At 48.5% G+C, this 21,047-nt stretch overlaps 1 protein-coding gene and 2 long non-coding RNA genes across 8 annotated transcripts in view; 1 reads left to right on the top strand and 2 right to left on the bottom strand.

Moving 5' to 3' along the window:
• The window catches only part of PRMT9 (protein arginine methyltransferase 9), a 45,239-nt gene extending 44,126 nt beyond the window's left edge, over positions 1–1,113 (bottom strand). The window contains exon 1 of one of the 2 annotated variants that reach the window (XR_003763437.1): positions 988–1,070. The gene's annotated coding sequence lies outside the window, so the exon portion shown is untranslated. Of the gene's footprint in view, positions 1–987 lie in introns of both variants that reach the window. The other variant, XM_029077116.1, reaches the window with a different exon arrangement.
• LOC114815642 lies at positions 950–16,240 on the top strand. Of its 5 annotated transcripts, none has more exons than XR_005660652.1 (5): positions 950–1,032; positions 4,543–4,755; positions 12,183–12,892; positions 13,466–13,541; positions 14,334–16,240. It is a non-coding gene; the product is annotated as an uncharacterized LOC114815642 (long non-coding RNA). The 5 variants fall into 5 exon arrangements; XR_005660651.1 differs by lacking the exon at positions 950–1,032 and adding an exon at positions 1,092–1,168 and having other exon boundaries at positions 12,653–12,892; XR_003763439.2 differs by lacking the exon at positions 950–1,032 and adding an exon at positions 1,092–1,168.
• LOC114815643 lies at positions 6,274–10,133 on the bottom strand. The gene is made up of 3 exons (XR_005660654.1): positions 9,974–10,133; positions 9,236–9,380; positions 6,274–7,705 (listed from the first exon to the last, which is right to left on the bottom strand). It is a non-coding gene; the product is annotated as an uncharacterized LOC114815643 (long non-coding RNA).
• Positions 16,241–21,047: the final 4,807 nt, after the last annotated feature.

Genomic DNA, 21,047 nt, shown 5'->3' with positions numbered 1-21,047 from the left:
ATGAATGAATGAATGAAGAGGAGGCGCTCAGTAAATACGACTGGGTGATGGAATGGATGAATGAATGAAGAGGAGCTCAGTAAATACGACTGGGTGATTGATTGATTGATTGATTGAATGAATGAATGAAGAGGAGGCGCTCAGTAAATACGACTGGGTGATGGAATGAATGAATGAAGAGTTGGCGCTCAGTAAATACGACTGGGTGACGGAATGAATGCATGAATGAATGAATGAAGAGTTGGCGCTCAGTAAATACGACTGGGTGACGGAATGAATGCATGAATGAATGAATGAAGAGGAGGCGCTCAGTATATACGACTGGGTGATGGAATGACTGAATGAAGAGTAGGCGCTCAGTAAATACAACTGGGTGATGGAATGGATGAATGAATGAAGAGGAGCTCAGTAAATACGACTGGGTGATTGATTGATTGAATGAATGAATGAAGAGTAGGCGCTCAGTAAATACGACTGGGTGATGGAATGAATGAATGAAGAGGAGGCGCTCAGTAAATACGACTGGGTGATGGAATGAATGAATGAATGAAGAGGAGGCGCTCAGTAAATACGACTGGGTGATGGAATGAACGCATGAATGAATGAATGAAGAGGAGGCGCTCAGTAAATGCGACTGGGTGATGGAATGAGTGCATGAATGAATGAATGAAGAGGAGGCGCTCAGTAAATACGACTGGGTGATGGAATGAATGCATGAATGAATGAATGAAGAGGAGGAGCTCAGTAAATGCGACGTTCCGGCTGAGTCGGCGGGGAGGGGCGGGGGAAGAGAAAGGGCGGCGCACACTTCCGGTTGGCGTGGCGCCACTTCCGGTCCCCCTGGGCGGCGCGCGGCGGGGGGGGACGACGGGACGGGACGGGAGACCCTTGTCGCTCGGCCGCCACCCCCTCCTTCCCCGCCCTGTGCTGTCTGCGGACAGAAAGGGCCGCCGGGAGGGGCGGGGAGGGGACGGAGAGGCCGCTCACCTTGACGTCTCCCTTCAGCTCGGGCGCTAGGTTGAGCACGAGGAGGTAGTGCGCGTAGGCGGTGCCGAAGTCCCGGCTGTCGAGGCAGTGCTGCGCGCTGTGCAGCGAGCGGGACACCAGCTCCCGCCGCCCGCCGCCCCGCCGCAGCCGGGAGTTGGCCATCGCCGCGCCGCCGAGGGAGGTGGGGGGGGGAGGGGGAGAACGAGGTGGGCCGGGGGAAGGGCGGAAGAAGGGCAGCGGCGGCGCGTCGACGTGGCGTGCGTGGGGGGGGGGGCGGCCCCGCCTCTCCGCCAATCGGGAGCCGCGGTCCGGGCGGCCGGGGGCGGGACTTCCGGTCTCCGCGGGCGGCCGCGGCCCGCTCACCTGCGCGGCGCGGAGGATGCCGGGAGAGCTAGGCCGGACGGTCCTTGGGAGCCTTTAATTAAGAGGATAAGAAGAAGAAGAATAATGTTGGTATTTGTTAAGCGCTTACTGTGTGCAGAGCACTGTTCTAAGCGTTGGGGGAGATCCAGGGTCATCGGCTGGTCCCATTGGACAGATGAGGTCACTGAGGCCCAGAGAAGTGAAGTGACTTGCCCAAGGCCACACAGCTTTGGCATTTCTGCATAATAATAATAATATAATGTTGGTATTTGTTAAGCGCTTACTATGTGCAGAGCACTGTTCTAAGCTCTGGGGAGAGACAGGGTCATCAGGTTGTCCCACGCGAGGCTCCCAGCCTTCATGCCCATTGGACAGATGAGGTCACTGAGGCCCAGAGAATAATAATAATAATAATGTCGGTATTAAGCGCTTACTGTGTGCAGAGCACTGTTCTAAGCGCTGGGGGAGATACAGGGTCATCAGCTGGTCCCACGTGGGGCTCCCAGGCTTCATGCCCATTGGACAGATGAGGTCACTGAGGCCCAGAAAAGTGAAGTGACTTGCCCAAAGCCACACAGCTTTGGCATTTCTGCATAATAATAACAATGTTGGTATTCATTAAGCGCTTACTGTGTGCAGAGCACTGTTCTAAGCGCTGGGGGAGACACAGGGTCATCAGGTGGTCCCACGCGAGGCTCACAGTCTTCATCCCCATTTGACAGATGAGGGAACTGAGGCCCAGAGAAGGGAAGTGACTTGCCCATGGTCACACAGCTGACAAGTGGCAGAGCCGGGAGTCGAACCCATGGCCTCTGACTCCCAAGCCCAGGCTCTTTAATGATGGCATTTGTTAAGCGCTTACTGTGTGCAGAGCACTGTTGTAAGCGCTGGGGGAGATCCAGGGTCAGGTTGTCCCACGTGGGGCTCACAGTCTTCATACCCATTGGACAGATGAGGGCACTGAGCCCCAGAGAAGAAGAAGAAGAATAATGTTGGTATTAAGCGCTTACTCTGTGCAGAGCACTGCTCTAAGCGCTGGGGGAGATACAGGGTCATCAGGTGGTCCCACATGAGGCTCACAGCTAATCCCCATTTTACAGATGAGGGAACTGAGGCCCAGAGAAGGGAAGTGATTGGCCCACAGTCACATAGCTGACAGGTGGCAGAGCCGGGATTCGAACCCATGACCTCTGACTCCCAAGCCCGGGCTCTTTAATGATGGCATTTGTTAAGCGCTTACTATGTGCACAGCACTGTTCTAAGCGCATTTGTTCTAAGATGCATTTGGGAACCCTCAAGAGGATAGTAATAATAATGATGGCATTTGTTCAGCCCTCACTGTGTGCCAAGCACTGTTCTAAGCCGCATTTGGGAGCCCTTAATTAAGAGGATAATAATAATAATGATGGCATTTGTTCAGCCCTCACTGTGTGCCAAGCACTGTTCTAAGCCGCATTTGGGAGCCCTCAATTAAGAGGACAGTAATAATAATAACGATGGGATTTGTACAGCGCTTACTATGTGTCAAGCACTGTTCTAAGCTGCATTTCGGAACCCTCAATTAAGAGGATAATAATAATAATAATAGTGATGGCATTTGTTCAGTGCTTACTATGTGCCAAGCACTGTTCTAAGCTGCATTTCGGAGCCCTCAATTAAGAGGACAGTAATAATAATAACGATGGTATTTGTTCAGCGCTTACTATGTGTCAAGCACTGTACTAAGTCGCATTTGGGAGCCCTCAATTAAGAGGATAATAATAATAATAGTGATGGCATTTGTTCAGCGCTTACTATGTGCCAAGCACTGTTCTAAGCTGCATTTCGGAACCCTCAATTAAGAGGATAATAATAATAATAATAGTGATGGCGTTTGTTCAGCGCTTACTATGTGCCAAGCACTGTTCTAAGCTGCATTTTGGAGCCCTCAAGAGAATAATAATAATGATGGCATTTGTTAAGCGCTTACTATGTGCCAAGCACTGTTCTAAGCCACATTTGGGAGCCCTCAATTAAGAGGATAATAATAATAATAGTGATGGCATTTGTTCAGTGCTTACTATGTGCCAAGCATTGTTCGAAGCCACATTTGGGAGCCCTCAATTAAGAGGATAATAATAATGATGGCATCTGTTAAGCGCTTACTATGTGCCAAGCACTGTTCTAAGTGCATTTGTTCTAAGCCGTATTTGGGAGCCCTCAATTAAGAGGCTAATAATAATAATGATGGCATTTGTTCAGCGTTTACCATGTGCAGAGCACTGTTCTAAGCACTGGGGAGGATAGAAGGTGATGAGGTTGTCCCCCGTGGGGCTCAAAGTCTTCATCCCCATTTGACACTTGAGGGACCTGAGGCCCAGAGAATAATAATAATGTTGGTATTCGTTAAGCGCTTACTATGTGCAGAGCACTGTTCTAAGCACTGGGGAGGATAGAAGGTGATGAGGTTGTCCCCCGTGGGGCTCAAAGTCTTCATCCCCATTTGACACTTGAGGGCACTGAGGCCCAGAGAATAATAATAATGTTGGTATTCGTTAAGCGCTTACTATGTGCAGAGCACTCTTCTAAGCGCTGGGGGAGATACAGGGTCATCAGGTTGTCCCACGTGAGGCTCCCAGTCTTCATCCCCATTTGACAGATGAGGGAACTGAGGCCCAGAGAAGTGAAGTGACTTGCCCACAGTCACCCAGCTGACAGGTGGCAGAGCCGGAAATCGAACCCATGACCTCTGATTCCCAAGCCCGGGCTCTTTCCACTGAGCAAAGTGATTTGCCCAAAGTCATCCAGCTGAGCAGCGGTGGAGCTGGGATTTGAACCCATGACCACTGAGCCCCCAGCCCGGGCTCTTGCCACTGAGCCACGCTTAATAATAATAAAACGTTGGTCATTGTTAAGCTTTTACTGTGTGCCTAGCGCTCTTCTAAGCGCTGGGGGAGATACAGGGTCACCAGGCGGCCCCACGTGGGGCTCACGGTCTTCACCCCCATTTTACGGTTGAGGCAACTGAGGCCCGGAGAAGTGAAGTGACTTGCTCAAAGTCACCCAGCCGACAAGTGGCGGGGTCGCGGGATTAGAACCCACGACCTCTGGCTCCGAAGCCCAGGCGCTTTCCACTGAGCCACGCTGCTTCCCCTGCTGTGCAAACTCCCTGTGCTTCTCTGATGCCTCCAACTTTGTCTTGTTTTGTCTTAGGGTGTCAGGTGGTCTCCGATCCATAGAGACTCCAGGGATTCATCTCTGGCAGAACGCCCCGCCTCCACCGGAAACCGTTCCGAGAGAGGATCCAAAGAGTTCGCTTGGTGAAAATCCACCTTCTTCCGGGCAGTAAACCCATTGTTTTCTTCCACGCGCTAAACCTGAGTCTCCGCCGTCGACTCTCTCCCGGGCCGCTGCTGCCCAGCATGGGTGAGTTTTGATTTGTAGCAGATTTGTAGCCACTGGCCAAGCGAGGAATGGAACGGACAGGCCCCTGCCGGACTCTCTCCCTCCCGTAGCCAAGACTGGGAGAGTCCCGGAAACTCCCTTGAGGCGATCCCGAGAGCGGATTGTCTTGCAGGTTATCAAAGCCATGTCGTAGAAATACATTTTTCATGTCACACTTCAATAACAGCACCTTAGCATAAATTGCCTAAGCAGGATAAAGATATAGGGAAGGCAATAGAGAGCCCGGTGCCCTGTGACCTCATAATAGGAAGATGCTGGCGGCGGGAAGGGAAGCGAAAGTGTGAACAGCAGCAACAGAGAAGATTAGTAGGTACATAGTAAGCACTCAGTAAAGAATAGAGAATAGAATAAACAGTAGAATAGAGAAGCAGTGTTGCTCGGTGGAAAGAGCCCGGGCTTGGGAGTCAGAGTTCATGGGTTCGATTCCCGGCTCTGCCACTTGTCAGCTGGGTGACTGTGGGCAAGTCACTTCTCTGTGCCTCAGTTCCCTCATCTGTCAAATGGGGATGAAGACTGTGAGCCTCACGTGGGGCAATCTGATCACCTGTAGCTATCCCAGCGCTTAGAACAGTGCTCGGCACATAGTAAGCGCTCAACAAATACCAACATTATTATTAAAGACTGAAGTGGGTAGAGACAGGAGGCAGCACGGTCAGAGAGAAGGAGGTGTAAGTTTTTCAAAGCCCATAATCAGCTTTTCCCCCAAGACTCTTATTTGGTGATAGTGTTTTTATGTTCCAGAATGAAATGGCTTGGCTCTTGTGCTCTCAGTCTTGCCAATGAAGTCGTATTAAAATGATTATGCTCCCACCATTATGCCTGTGGGTTTCTAATGGCAAGGTCAGTGGCCTGTGGCAAAACTAAGCAGTAGAGGAAAGGAACGTGCTTGAAAATAGAAATGCTTCACCATGTCTTCTATATACTTTAGGTTTCTTGTTTTCTGGAAAACGACTGCTGTTACAGTACATTTAGGCTGGGGGACCTCATTTACACTCTTTCAGGTAGCCCTGAACAGTGAATCTTCTTCTCAGAGAATTTTCTTCCCTGTGCAGTGTTACTTTTGTTATTTAAGTGGAGGATAAAAAGCTGCAGATTTCTTGGTTCATAATCACACCGATGATCTTTGCTGGCAGATAAGGCTTAAAGTGTGTGGAGGGGATATAGGAAGGCAATGCCATTTTCTAAGAGGTTTTTTCCTCCCTTGGAGAAAAAGAAAATTAAAATTTGAAAGATTGGAATGCGAAGAGAAAATAATTTCAAGTTCAAGAAAAGGGGTAATTCAAAAACAATACCAAACTTCTCCCTTGGTTGCATTTATCGGCATCTCTTCAGGCAATTTAAACATCGATAGGAAGATTTGAGAGAATTATTTTGCGGTCACTGCATAATCGACCTAATATAGTAATGTCACAAAAGGTCCAAATTCTTAAAAAAAAACTATGGGATCATTTCATTCTTTAAAATAAAATGTGTAAGAAATTATTTTTAAAAAATCAGTTATAATTATTTTGTAACTATAAGATATACTCTAAGCGTAATAAAATAAATCAACTTATAGTCAAGCATACATCTGAAAACTGAGTCAACTCAATGGATGAAATTACAGAATATTGTAAAGACCAGTGATTAAAAGCTTCCAATCCCTGTTGCTGATCAGCAATTTAAGCTAGCTCTTAATAAAATAAACCAATAGTACAAGCATACATCTGAAAACTGAGTCAACTCAATAGGTGAAATTACAGAATAAAGTCCAGTGATTAGAAACTTCCAATCCCTGTTGCTGATGGGCAATTTAAGCTAAATCTTAATAAAATAAACCGACTAATAGTGCAAGCATACATCTGAAAACTGAGTCAACTCAGTGGGTGAAATTACAGAATATTGTAAAGTCCAGTGATTAGAAGCTTCTAATCACTGTTGCTGATCCGCAATTTAGCTCTTAATAAAATAAACCAACTAAGAGTGCAAGCATACATCGGAAAACTGAGTCAACTCAATAGGTGAAATTACAGAATATTGTGAAGTCCAGTGATTAGAAGCGTCCAATCCCTGTTGCTGATCAGCAATTTAAGCTAGCTCTTAATAAAATAAACCAACTAAGAGTGCAAGCATACATCTGAAAACTGCATCAACTCAATAGATGAAATTACAGAATATTGTAAAGTCCAGTGATTAGAAGCTTCCAATCCCTGTTGCTGATCAGCAATTTAAGATAGCTCTTAATAAAATAAACCAACTAATAGTGCAAGCACACATATGAAAACTGAGTCAACTCAATAGGTGAAATTACAGAATATTGTAAAGTCCAGTGATTGGAAGCTTCCAATCCTTGTTGCTGATCAGTAATCTAAGCTAGCTCTCCAAATAAACCGACTAAGAGTGCAAGCATACATCTGAAAACTGCGTCAACTCAATAGATGAAATTACAGAATATTGTAACGTCCAGTGATTAGAAGCTTCCAATCCCTGTTGCTGATCAGCAATTTAAGCTAGCTCTTAATAAAATAAACCAACTAATAGTGCAAGCATACATCTGAAAACTGCATCAACTCAATAGATGAAATTACAGAATATTGTAACGTCCAGTGATTAGAAGCTTCCAATCCCTGTTGCTGATCAGCAATTTAAGCTAGCTCTTAATAAAATAAGCCAACTAATAGTGCAAGCATACATCTGAAAACTGCGTCAACTCAATACATGAAATTGCAGAATATTGTAACGTCCAGTGATTAGAAGCTTCCAATCCCTGTTGCTGATCAGCAGTTTAAGCTAGCTCTTCTACAAGGTCTTAGCTGTGGTTCAACATCTTGCTCACGATGCTGCTATTTTGGCTCACTGAGTTGCAACTTGGCTGCTGAAAATAGATGTGCGTCGGGTCTCCAGATGGTAGCTATCGGGGAAGCCAGACTACCTAGTGAGAGAAAAAGTGTGTTAAGCAGAGCGCTCCCAGGTCTGCTGATTCTCTCTCTTGGCTCCTTCTAACTGGGAAATGGAAGTTTGGTGATGCAGTAAACTCTTGTTTCACGGGCAGGTATTCTCCATGCTCCCAACTGCCTGTGGCCTTCTTGCTCCGAGTGGAAGGGGGAGCAGCGGCTTGCCTGAGCTGGAAGGTTTCCAGCCTTTGTGGCATTATTCATTCATTCAATAGACTTTATGGAGCGCTTACTATGTGCAGAGCACTGTACTAAGCGCTTGGAATGGACAATTCGGCAACAGATAGAGACCATCCCCGCCCACTAATCGGGGGAGACAGACGGACAAAAACAAGACAACATAATCACGATAAGTAGAATCAAGGGGATGTACACCTCATTAAAATAAATAGGGTAGTAAAAAATACATACAAATGAGCACAGTGCTGAGGGAAGGGGAAGGAGCAGAGGGAAAGGGAGCTTTAAACAAGGGTCAAACTGTGAGAAGGGTTTTGGATGTTCAGCTCAGCTCAACACAACGCACAAGCTGTGTCATGAAGCCTGGGAGTTGTTTACTCAGGCCCGTCAGCTGTTCATGTGGTGCGAAGGAGCGGCTTTTGTGTCACAGTGACCCGTAGGCACACCTTCCAAATTGCCGATGGACTGTTGTACCTGAAAACCCAACAACATTAGCTGTGGTTTTTTGCTTTCCAGCCTTTTTGGTTTTCCGATTCACCAGAACCAAAAGTTGACTAGAAAATTGCAGCGTTCATTCATTCCATCGTATTCACTGAGCGCTTGCTGTGTGCAGAGCACTGTATAATAAATAAATAGGGTAATACAAATATATACAAATGAGCAGGCGCTTAATACAGTGCCTGCTCGTTTGCATATATATTTTATCACCCTATTTATTTTATTAATGAGGTGTCCATCCCCTAGATTCTATTCATCGTGACTTTGTTGTCTTGTTTTTGTCCGTCTGTCTCCCCCGATTAGACTGTAAGCCCATCATTGGGCAGGGGGTATCTCTATCTGTTGCCCGAATTGTACATTCCAAGTGCTGATTCCAGTGCTCTGCCATAGTAAGCGCTCAATAAATACGATTGAATGAATGTAAAATTGAGCAACAGATAGAGACGATCCCTGCCCGACAACGGGCTCACAGTCGAAAAGGGGGAGACAGATGGCAAAACAAAACAAGTAGACAGGCATCAATACCATCAAAGTAGATAAAGAGAATCATAGGTAGGTACACATCATTAATAAAATAGAGTAATAAATAATATATACAAATATACAGAAGCGCTGTGGGGAGGGGAAGGGGGTAGAGCAGAGGGAGGGAGTCGGGGCAATGGGGAGGGGAGGAGGGGCAGAGGGAAAGGGAGGGCCCAGTCTGGGAAGGCCTCCTGGAGGAGGTGAGATCTCACTAGCTTTCCATTTAGCAAAAAGCCTCCTGTTACCTCTAAATATTTAAAAAATTAAGTCCGGGGCAGTATTTTCCAACTGCGTCGGAGTTGCTTGCTTACCTTTAACGGAGTTGAATTTGGGAGATCCAGGCAGCGTTTGTTTTTGTTTTTGTTTTCATTCCTCGTATTTCAGACATCACCGAATCTCAAATTTATGTGACTGGTCTAAACACAGACACGACTCATCATTTTAGTTTGCCTCATTCTGAAAAGTTTGAGGAAAGATATTAACCAGTCTGAAAGCTAGTCAACAGGATTTATTAAAACAGCCGATACATTAGGTGGAAAGCGGAAGGTTAGATATTCCAATTTGGCGAGAAGCAGCACGGTCTAGTGGATGGAGCACAGGCCTGGGAGTCAGAAGGCCCGGCCACTTGTCTGCTGTGTGACCTTGAGCGGGTCACTTCACTTCTCTGTGCCTCAGTTACGTCATCTGTAAAATGGGGATTAAGACTGTGAGCCCCACGTGGGGACGGGGACTGCGTCCAACCTAATTACCTTGTATCTACGCCAGTGCTTAGAACGGTGCCTGGCACAGAGTAAGAGCTTAAAAAAACCTTAAAAAAAAGTGGTTGCTATATGAAATGTCAAGGTGACCCCATCCAAAAGTCTCTAGATATTTCCCCCTCAGGGTAAACTACCTCTCTTCCCCTCTTCAAAGCCCTACTGAGAGCTCACCTCCTCCAAGAGGCCTTCCCAGACTGAGCCCCCCCTTTCCCTCTGCTCGCCCTCCCCCCTCTGTTCCTCCCCCTCCCCTTCCCCTCAGCACCGTGCTCATTTGTATATATCATTTATTACCCTATTTATTTTGTTAACCAGGTGTCCATCCCCTTGATTCTATTTATCTTGATGACGTTGGCTTGTTTTGTTCCCTTTTGCTCCGCTGTCGCTCTCCCCCGTTTAGACTGGGAGCCCGTCATTGGGCAGGGACGGTCTCGATCCGTTGCCGCATTGTCCATTCCAAGCGCTTAGTCCAGTGCTCTGCACGTAGTAAGCGCTCAATAAATACTGTTGAATAATAATAATAATGTTGGTATTTGTTAAGCGCTTACTATGTGCAGAGCACTGTTCTAAGCGCTGGGGTAGACACAGGGGAATCAGGTTGTCCCACGTGGGGCTCACAGTCTTAATCCCCATTTTACAGATGAGGGAACTGAGGCACAGAGAAGTTAAGTGACTTGCCCACAGTCACACAGCTGACAAGTGGCAGAGCTGGGATTCGAACTCATGAGCCCTGACTCCAAAGCCCGTGCTCTTTCCACTGCGCCACGCTGCTTCTCTATGAATGGATGAGTAAACATTGCCTGGGGAGGCAGAAAGAGAGCCACCACAAGGCATCTCTGGGGTTATCCCATCAAGGTGTTTAAATGGGTTAACCCCATACCGTTGAGAACGTGTCGAAGATTGACAGCCTACTGTTCCCACTCTGGGGAGAGTGGAGATTGGGTGGGCGGGAGGCATTTGCGACCATCTTCTGGATGTGTGTGGGCTCTTCCCCTTACCACCACCCTTATGGATTCATTCAATAGTATTTATTGAGCGCTTACTATGTGCAGAGCACTGTACTAAGCGCTTAGGATGTACAAATCGGTAACAGAGACCATCCCTGCCCTTTGACGGGCTTACGGTCTAATCGGGGGAGACGGACGGACAAAAACAATAGCAAGACATAGAATCAAGGGGATGAACATCTCCTTGAAACAATAGCAACTAAATAGAATCAAGGTGATGTAGATCTCATTAACAAAATAAATAGGGTAATGAAAATATATACAGTTGAGCGGGCGAGTACGGTGCTGAGGGGAGGGGAAGGGAGAGGGGAGGAGCAGAGGGAAGGGGGGAAAGAGGGCTTAGCTGAGGGGAGGTGAAGGGGGATAGAGGGGGAGCAGAGGGAGCAAAGGGAAAAGGGGGAGCTCAGCCTGGAAGTCCCCCCGGAGGAGGTGAGCTCTAAGCAGGGTCCTCAAGCTAAGGGAAATCCTTTGTTCCAGACTGTGTAGGTAAGACATCATCTAGGTAACGTCACTGACATAAATGATACATTTTAACCGAAAATCAATTATCCAAGCTTCTCGAGACCAAGGTAGTTCAAATAACTGACAGTTCAGAAAACTGAATATATTTAAATTGTACTATCTCAGACAGGCATTTGATCTATTTTGCTATTTTTCGACCCTGCTGGGTCAAGCAGTTGTCCGGATAAGCAGCGTGGCTCAGTGGAAAGAGCATGGGCTTTGGAGTCAGAGGTCATGAGTTCAAATCCCACCTCTGCCACTTGTCAGCAAGTCACTTAACTTCTCTGGGCCTCAGTTACCTCATCTGGAAAATGGGGATTAAGACTCTGAGCCCCACGTGGGACAACCTGATGCCCCTGTGTCTACCCCAGCACTTAGAACAGTGCTCTGCACATAGTAAGCGCTTAACAAATGCCAACATTATTATAAACAAAATTTTGGATAACTGGTTTTTCGCCCTATAGAGATGTTAATATTAGCCATTCCGTAAGCACTCTATCCTGTCCGAAAAGAGAGAGGGCAGGACCTCTCATTTTCCCAAAAGAATTGCGGGGTGGAGGGGTCCTCAAACTCCCACAGGATAAAAAAAGTCAACAATAAACTGGTAAGGTACTGGTGCTGCTGGGTCTCTGGTAAATCTCATTGTTCTCCTGTGGCTTCTGATCGAAATCTGTTTTAGGGGTGGGCTAAAAAGTCATCCAGGAAAACGAGTTTTAAGAGGAAAAGTCCAGAGGGAAACGTCTGTAATTCAGAGATTCTAGGAGAGTTTTAAAGAGCACAACTACTTCACCAGCAAGTAGTTGTGGTCTTTAAAATCTCCGTTCTTTATTTCCAGAAGCAGCTCCAATCCAAGGCCAGAAATGGGGGCCCGAATTTGAGTGGTCTAATGGGGTCACTAAATGTTTAATGCAGGCCCTGATCCTGATACAGACTCAGGAGCCTCTTTGCACTCATACTTGCCTTCTTTATTTTGTACCTGTGTCTTTGGGCAGCAGCCATCATCCGGTGAGGACTGCCCGGATTTGCAGAGCTCCACCAACCAAGACATTTTTACTGATTTGTGTCCCAGTCCTCACAAAAGAGAGCCCTGAGGAGAAAGTTCTGTGAGGGGATGCCTGGGGTCTTTTTCTTTTTTTAAAGAGCAAGATTGTGCTCTCGTGTTCTAGAGTTTGTGGTGATGGGCAACATCCATATCATGTGACTAGTCACTCGCCATATCTGCCTACCTAACCTGCACGGTGTTTTTCATTTCTGAATCCTTTTAAAAATCAACATATGTTTTTATTCTATGTCAGGCAAACTACTTTTAGTGCATTTGGCTAACCACGTATGTTAGTGTTCAGATGACTATCCTACCAGATGTCTGCTTTGAAGGGGTAATGGATCATCGATAGCATATGATGGTCACATTTATTTATTCCTGTGGGCTCTCAGAGCTTTCTGACCTTTTTCTCTCTGTCACCAGATTATTTTTCTCTTCAGTCAGCTAAACGTCCGTATTCCCACCCGCACTCAAAAGAGATACAGGCATACCCCAGTTTCAAAAGACCACAAAACATAAAACCCAGAGATATGTCATGCGCTAATTGACATAATCAAATGGAACCTACTGATGACATGTAAGCCTGTGGAAAAAGTACCCCGAGATACCACCACTCAAGATACATCCACATTTTGCAGGGACAAACTACAGATCTCCCTTGGGGTAGGTTTCTCTCCGTTTTCGGTTTGTGAGGTCCCGTTGATTTAAGCAATCCTAATAACTTCTTTTTTTGACTCACTTGCAACCTTTCTTGATATATTTGAGATCAGTAAGGCTCTTGTCGTCATGGTTGCTCCAGATTTTCCAAACCCCAAAACTATAAAGCTGAACAATTAACCCCAGAACAGGTCAGAGGTAGAATTTCGGTAAAATGAAAATTGCCAGTACAGGTGTTTGGGTAGAAAAACGAATTCCCTGCTATGATGTTGGGCTAAAGAGTGCCGTGGCTCCAGCCCTCACCCGCTTGGGCAGGCCAGGGAGGGGAGGCAGCAACCACCCCCGGGGTCCCCGGCCTACTCAGTCAATTCATTCGATCGTATTTAATGAACGCTTACTGTGTGCAAAATACTGTACTAAGCCCTTGAGAGAGTATGATACCGCAACAGACAGACACATTCCCTGCCCACAACGAGCTCACAGCCTGGAGCGGGGAGACAGACATGGATATGAATAAATAAGTTACAGCGAGTGCTCATGCAAACTCTCAGCCCACCAGCGTTTGGTTTTCTGTTCCAGATTTGGTACCTTCTTCCTGAACCTCAACAAGGCCTGGCTGAGCAAATATTGCCGAAAGGAGAGGCCTAAAGAATAGGTAGAGGTGGAACACCCTCTTCACCAGCATTTTTTCCATAACCCAGGACCGTACGGAGCGTGTGATAACTTGAGCACGTCGTTACAGCGGCTTAAATCCCAGTAAAGAAGGGAGTGTGGGAGGTGGGGAGAGCAAGACAGTGTCACAACTCCCTGGCTATCATCTACAGGGCTTGAGCGTGGAGTTTGGCAATGTGGACTAGAGAAAAAAAGCAGAGTCCTGGGAGTCAGGGGATCTGTGTTCTAATCCCCACTTTGCTCTGTGACCTCAGGGTCAAAGTTAACTTCTGTGTGCATCAGTTTCCGCGTCTGTAGAAAGGGGGATATGTGCCCCATATGCATATAGTGTCAATCTATCAGTGATACTTATTGAACACTAACTGCGTGCAGAGCACTGAACTAAGTATTTGAAAGTAAGAACAGAGTTGGTAGAAACAAGCCCTGCCCCCAAAGAGCTTACAGTCGAGAGACAGGGGAAATGGCAGAGTGAAAGGATGGTAGGGGGCGTGTCTGTTGTACCCACCCAAGACCTTAGCATAGTGCTCTGCCCAAAGTTAGCGCTCAATAAATACCATTGATGATGGTGATATGTACCTAAGTGCCGCGGGCGGGTGAATATCAAGTAGTACAGTGCTGGGCCCACGGCGACTGCTTTTAACAATTGCTCCAACTATTATTATTATTTATCGGGTGGGTGTGAGAGGAATAGGGAGAAAGGGAATAGGGAACGAGTCCGAAAAGCAGAACTATTTGTTGCTGAGGTACTTTCCTTCCTTAACTCATCCCTTCCCAGCGTGGTGCCTGACTCTTCAACTCCTACCGCTTCGCCTCCACTGCCCCTGCCCAACTAGGAAGAGGGTAGGAGCAGGAAGAGCAAGAGAGGAGAAGTGAAGCAGAGGGTGGGGTGGACCCTTCTCCCCTGGTCACCGACAAAGATGCACAGTTGGGTAACAATGGCAAGGATAAATGGCGAGGAGGGGGGGAAGGGGCGGGTCAAGGGTCAGGAATTGTAAACAGATGCAAAAATAGGCCTAGCACGCCCTTCTCTCTGTGAAGCTCCCATCAAATGAGTTGGCAATTTCCTCCCCACCCATTCCACTCACACCCTTCTCGGCACAAATTTGTGAAAACAAAATGCTCGTTTCTGGAGCACATGTTTATTTCTTGATTTTGGGCTTGGCTCTTGCGGTTGTGTCACATCTTGGAATGTTGTACTGCTCTACGGAAACACCCTCCCAGGCCAGGCTTGAATCTTACCACGTCTGTGATAGGATTATTTCCTTAGGTATCCCCTTCTTCTCCAATTTTCTTTCTCCATCCCCTACTTACCCCATCATTTTATTTCTCCTTTCTCTCCCTCATCTCGATGTCTGCCCCTTCCCTGTAAAAATCAGTTTCCCATACGGGGCAAACTGCTCTATGGAAACACCCTCCCAGGCCGAGCTTAAATCTTACCACGTCTGTTATAGGATTATTTCCTTAGGTATCCCCTTCTCCAATTTTCCTTCTCCATCCCCTACTTACCCCATCATTTTATTTCTCCCGTCTCTCCCTCATCTCGATGCCTGCCCCTTCCCTGTAAAAATCAGTTTCCCAAACGGTGCAAATTCACACGCTACATCTACAAAGCAAATACCTTTGAAAACTCCCCAAACATAAATGAACATATACTGCAGGGTCACACAAAGGAATATCATGCATGAAGCGAATGGTTCAAACTTGCTCTTTCTCTTGTGTTCACGGCACTTAGTTCCACAGTGCTCTTCCTCCTCCTCCTCCCTCCTCCCGTTGCTACCTGCATCCCCCGTCCTACAGTGCTCCCCATTTTGCCGAATCCAGCAGCCTCCCGGTCTCTAAGGGGCAAAATTTCCGGTGTCCGGCCTGGCCCAAATCGAACAGGAGAAGTGTGGAACTGTGACAAGCCTGAAGTGTGTATCAGGGCACACCGCCGTTTCTGGGTCGTCGCTAGGACTGCGGACATCACGTGCATGAGATGGTTAATGACCGGATCTTTGTGGGCCGGGGCTTCGTCATAGAGTAGTTCCAGAAACTCAGAGTGAGAAGCCGATCGCTTGCTTGGGCTCAGAACATCTGGCGTATTTGGATTTCCACACATTTCTGGAAAGTTGATGGATGGGGACGGCAGAGAATCTGTGCCCTGCTCTCGTCCCCTTGGTGCGGTCGTATTTATTAAGCGCTTCCTGGGGGTGCAGTAAGTGCTTACTTTCAGTATCCTAGGCAACCAACTACTTCACATGCCCTTTAGGTGGTCAATATAAGGACACCCGGGGAAACTGTTGGGAGAGGGAATGTGTCTACCGACTCCGTTGTTCTGTAGCCTCCCAAACGCTTAGGACAGTTCTCTGCACAAAGTGAGTGCTCAACAAATACCATCGATTGATTAATCGATTGACTTGGGACAGCCCTACCAAACCAGCGAAGGGCCTGAAAATTGTTTTTAGACTCTAAAGTATGGCCGCTGTTATTAATGTTGTCTATGGTTTCTTTTTTGCTGCGTTTATCATGTGATTCTTGCCTTGTGTCAATCGTTCATTTCCTTTTAAGACTGTGAGCCTCTTTACTACGGCCAGAGATTTTGTCTGAGTTGTTATCCTTGAACCTTTTCCCCAAGACAATACGGCGATATGCCTAAAGTGCCTATAAATGCAATAAATAATACCAGCGATAATGTGAATCCAATTTGGGGTCAGGCGGTATAAATGATGGAAACAATCGATGGAACCGAAGTTCATAGCCCTTGGTCCGCCCCTAGTTGAATCAGTCCTTTCTAGTCAGCTGAAAGTTATGCAGAGTTCCTGCCACTGATCAATTATTGCAGTATTAAAATACTTTTCGTCCTGTCCCTTAATGGGGCCCGATCTGTAGGATTAATCATCGACTGGCTGACCCGATTATTTAAAAGAAATGAGGATGTTTATGGGCAGGGCTTCAAGAGCTGAGGCTTCAAAAAAAATCTGTTTTACAACCCAGGAATGCATCTACGGGAATGCACTCCCTCTTGTACACATCCTCGGAATTCGCAACGGTCTCAAGACGGCTTCGGTTTCCTCAGGTCACAACCGCGGCTGGGGTTCGTGGCTGTGGGGAGTCAGGGAATCACTCGCCAGTCCTGTTTCCACCCTCGAGTGGCCTCGAGTTTCCCGTGTTCTTCCTTTCGCCCTCCTCTCCCCGTCACCCAGAATCCTTCCCAAAATTCGAAATGGGTCCCAGGAGTCACCGAGCTTCCCTGCAGGGATGCACCATTCTAAAACGGTTTCGTTGCCTTTTTTCTACCTTTGTATTTTTGTCCCCGATTTACCCGCAAACTCCCCGAGGAAAGGAACCGTATTCTCTTATCAAGACCGTCGCCTACGTACCCATTCATCAGGTTGGGGAGGAAGTAGAAAATCTGAGGCGTAAGGGTACGCTTGAGGTAAACAGGAAAAGTCAGTCTTTCCAAGGACCTCCAGTCCCTGCCCCACAGTCCCAGATCCTCCTTGCTCCCTCCTCCCACCCTGGGGCCTCCATAACCTTTGTTCCCAATGTTCCCAGTGCCCATCCCCCTGCTTTACGGGGTGGGCACGGGTGGGTAGAAGCGCATCAGACACTTTTAGATCCATAGGCGTATGGAAAGACCATGGGACCGAGCCTAAGTAAACCCTGATTCTAGTCCTACCTCCTTTAGTTGCCTGCTGTGTGACCTCGGTAAGGTCATTACCCGGCTCTGCCACTCGTCAGCTGTGTGACTGTGGGCAAGTCACTTCACTTCTCTGTGCCTCGGTTCCCTCATCTGGAAAATGGGGATCAACTGTGAGCCTCCCCTGGGACAACCTGATTACCCTGTATCTACCGCAGCACTTAGAACAGTGCTCTGCACATAACAAATACCAACATTATTATTATCATTATCACCCCCCCCTCTGGGCCTCAGTTTCCTCATTGGTAAAATGGTGGGGAAAATACCTGCTCTTCCTTTCATTCATTCGGTAGTATTTATTGAGCGCTTACTATGGGCAGATCACTGGACTAAGCGCTTGGAATGGACAATTGGGCAACAGATAAGAGACCATCCCTGCCCACTGACGGGCTCACAGCGGCGTGGCTCAGTGGGAAGAGCACGGCCTTGGGAGTCAGGGGTCATGGGTTCGAATCCCGGCTCTGCCACTTGGCAGCTGGGTGACTGTGGGCGAGTCACTTCACTTCACTGGGCCTCAGTTCCCTCATCTGGAAAATGGGGATGAAGACTGTGAGCCGTGACGTGGGACAACCCGATTACCCCGTATCTACCGCAGCGCTTAGAACAGTGCCCTGCATATAGTAAGCGCTTAACACATCCCAACGTTAATTGGGGGAGACAGACGGCAGAGCAAAACAGAACGAAACAAACACGTGACAACATTATTACGATAAGTAGAATCAAGGGGATGTACTCCGACTGTGAGCCCCACGTGGAACAGGGACAGTGTCCAATCTAACATCATTTAATAATATTGGGATTCGTTAAGCGCTTACTATGTGCAGAGCACTGTTCTAAGCGCTGGGGTAGACACAGGGGAATCAGGTGGTCCCACGTGGGGCTCCCAGTCTTAATCCCCATTTTGCAGCTGAGGTAACTGAGGCACAGAGAAGTGAAGTGACTCGCCCATAGTCGCACAGCTGACAAGTGGCAGAGCCGGGATTCGAACCCATGACCTCTGACTCCAAAGCCCGGGTCAATAACCTGGTGATGCTCTTCCCTCTCTATGGGGTAATCTTACTTTCTCCGATCATTTCTCGCTCAGCCACCGTACAGTTTGTCACGCCACTCTCCACGAAAGCTATGCGGAGGCTGCCGCTCCGTCCATCTGTGAGAGCCGCTCCACGAGGAAGAAAGGCTACTGGGGAAGCAGCGTGGCTCAGTGGAAAGAGCCCGGGCTTGGGAGTCAGAGGTCATGGGTTCGACTCCCGGCTCTGCCACTCGTCAGCTGGGTGACGGTGGGCCAGTCACTTCACTTCTCTGGGCCTCAGTGACCTCATCTGTAAAATGGGGATTAACTGGGAGCCGCACGCGGGACCACCTGATGACCCTGTATCCACCCCGGCGCTTAGAACAGCGCTCTGCACACAGTAAGCGCTTAACAGATACCAACATTATTATTATTACTGGGGGAAGGCCCAGCGCACAGCAGGCAGAGCCAAGTCAATCTTCCGCTTAGCGCGTCTGGTGCCTCGGCCTGCCCGGGTGGGAGTGGAGTAAGCCGCGTAGTCCCCTTCCTCCTTTAGGTGAAGAGTAAGACCAAGATAAGTGCCGCAGTTGAGTCACCATCTCGTGACTCCTCGAGGTGATTCTGAAATCTTTGTAAGGACAAATCGGGGAGTGAGCTCTCGGGGAGAAAAGCTGCTAAGGCCTTTCTTAACCCCATTTTAGGGCAGAGAACTAGCTCCCCGTCTCTTTTCAGTCCGGTGGGCCAGATAATCAAGCTCCTTAGGGGCAGGGAACGGGGCTGGGAATTCTTTTGTGTTATCCTCTTCCCAAGCGCTCAGTACAGTGCTCCGCACATAATCAGCACTCAATAAATAAATGAAACCGTGGATCGAGCCACAGTCACGGAACGAGACCTCTCCTCAACTAAGTTCCTTTCCTTTCCCCCTTCTCCTCTCTCTTTCGGGGCGGTGTCCTGCTTCTTTCCTCTTCGGCGGCAACCCGGTCCCCCAAGCGGTTTTATCTTAGCTGGGTCTTTGGAAGAGACATCAGCACAGCCTAAAACACTTGAGGGTTTCTCTGTCGGACTCTTCCGAGTGAAAATTCATCCATTCAATGGTATTTATTGAGCGCTTACTACGTGCACAGCACTGTACGGAGCGCTTGGAATGAACAAGTCGGAAAAGCAGTGCTCAGCACAGGGTACCAACTGATGGCATAATGTTGGTATTTGTGAAGCGCTTACTATGTGCAGAGCACCGTTCTAGGCGCCGGAGGAGATACAGGGTCATCAGGTTGTCCTCCGTGAGGCTCCCAGTCTTCATCCCCATTTGACAGATGAGGGAACTGAGGCACAGAGAAGTGAAGTAATAATGTTGGTATTTGCTAAGCGCTTACTATGTCCCGAGCACCGTTCTAAGCGCCGGGGGAGATACAGGGTCATCACGTTGTCCCCCGTGAGGCTCACAGTCTTCATCCCCATTTGACAGATGAGGGAACTGAGGCCCAGAGGAGTGAAGCGACTCGCCCACGGTCACACAGCTGACAAGCGTCGGAGCCGAGATTCGAACCCATGACCGGTGACTCCCGAGCCCGGGCTCTTTCCACTGAGCCACGCTGCCTCAATTAAAGTAGGGATGGATGGCATGGATGAAAGTACTTAAGTCTGTGCCGTGCACCGTTCTAAGCACCGGGGGAGGATCAAGCTAATCGGATCGGACCCGGTCCCCGTCCCACATGGAGCTCACGGTCTTAATCCCCATTTTACGGATGACGTCACTGAGGCCCGGAGAAGTGAAGCGACTCACCCAAGGTCACACAGCAGACCGGTGGCGGAGGCTGAATTTGAATCCAGATCCTGCTGACTCCCAGGCCCGTGCTCGGCCCGCTAGGCCGTGCTGCTCTTCAGGAATTAGAGTGGGGGTGACTGGGACCCGAGAGGGGATGGAGGGAGAAGCGTTCTGTGGAGCAGGACGGCTAGAAAGGAGGCCGTCGTTTGGGGTCGTCGTATTTATTTATATCGAGGCTATTGATGCCGGTCTTGTTTTGCTTCTAAGCAGCCTGGCTCAGTGGAAAGAGCCCGGGCTTGGCAGTCAGAGGTCACGGGTTCGAATGCCGGCTCCGCCACTCGTCGGCTGGGTGACCGCGGGCAAGTCACTTCTCTGGGCCTCGGCGACCTCATCTGGAAAACGGGGATTAACTGGGAGCCTCCCGTGGGACCACCTGATGACCCTGGATCTCCCCCAGCGCTTAGAACAGTGCTCGGCACATAGTAAGCGCTTAACGGAGACCAACATCATTATTATTATTATTATCTGTCAAAGGGGGGATGAAGACCGGGAGCCCCACCCGATCGCCTCGTATCCCCCCAGTGCTCAGAACGGTGCTTCGCACATAGTAAGCGCTTAACAAATACCGACATGATTATTATTGTTGTCGGCCTCCCCGGTCCTAGACTGTGAGCCCGTTGTCGGGCGGGGACGGTCTCGATCCGTTGCCGAATCGTACTTGGCCAGCGCTTAGCCCGGTGCTCTGCGCACAGTAAACGTGCAATAAATACGACCGAATGATTGAAAGGGGAAAGGAAGAGGGAGGCGGGACGGGGTGCAAAGGCGCGGACGAGGGGCTCCGAAGGCAGAGGAATTTTCAGTCCGTGAGCCCGTCGCCGGCCAGGGCCGCTCACCGTCGCCGAATTGTCCGTTAGAGAGGCGGCGTGGCCGTGCGGAGGGAGCCCGGGCTTGGGAGTCAGAGGTCGTGGGTTCTAATCCCGCCTTTTTACCCATTCGTCCATTCCAAGCGCTTTAGTCCCGTGCCCTGCACGTAGTA

Source organism: Ornithorhynchus anatinus, chromosome 12, assembly GCF_004115215.2.
Source record: "Ornithorhynchus anatinus isolate Pmale09 chromosome 12, mOrnAna1.pri.v4, whole genome shotgun sequence".
Taxonomy (NCBI): domain Eukaryota; kingdom Metazoa; phylum Chordata; class Mammalia; order Monotremata; family Ornithorhynchidae; genus Ornithorhynchus; species Ornithorhynchus anatinus.
The sequence above is the reverse complement of the archived record's forward strand: the minus strand, read 5'-3'. Positions and strand labels throughout refer to the sequence as shown.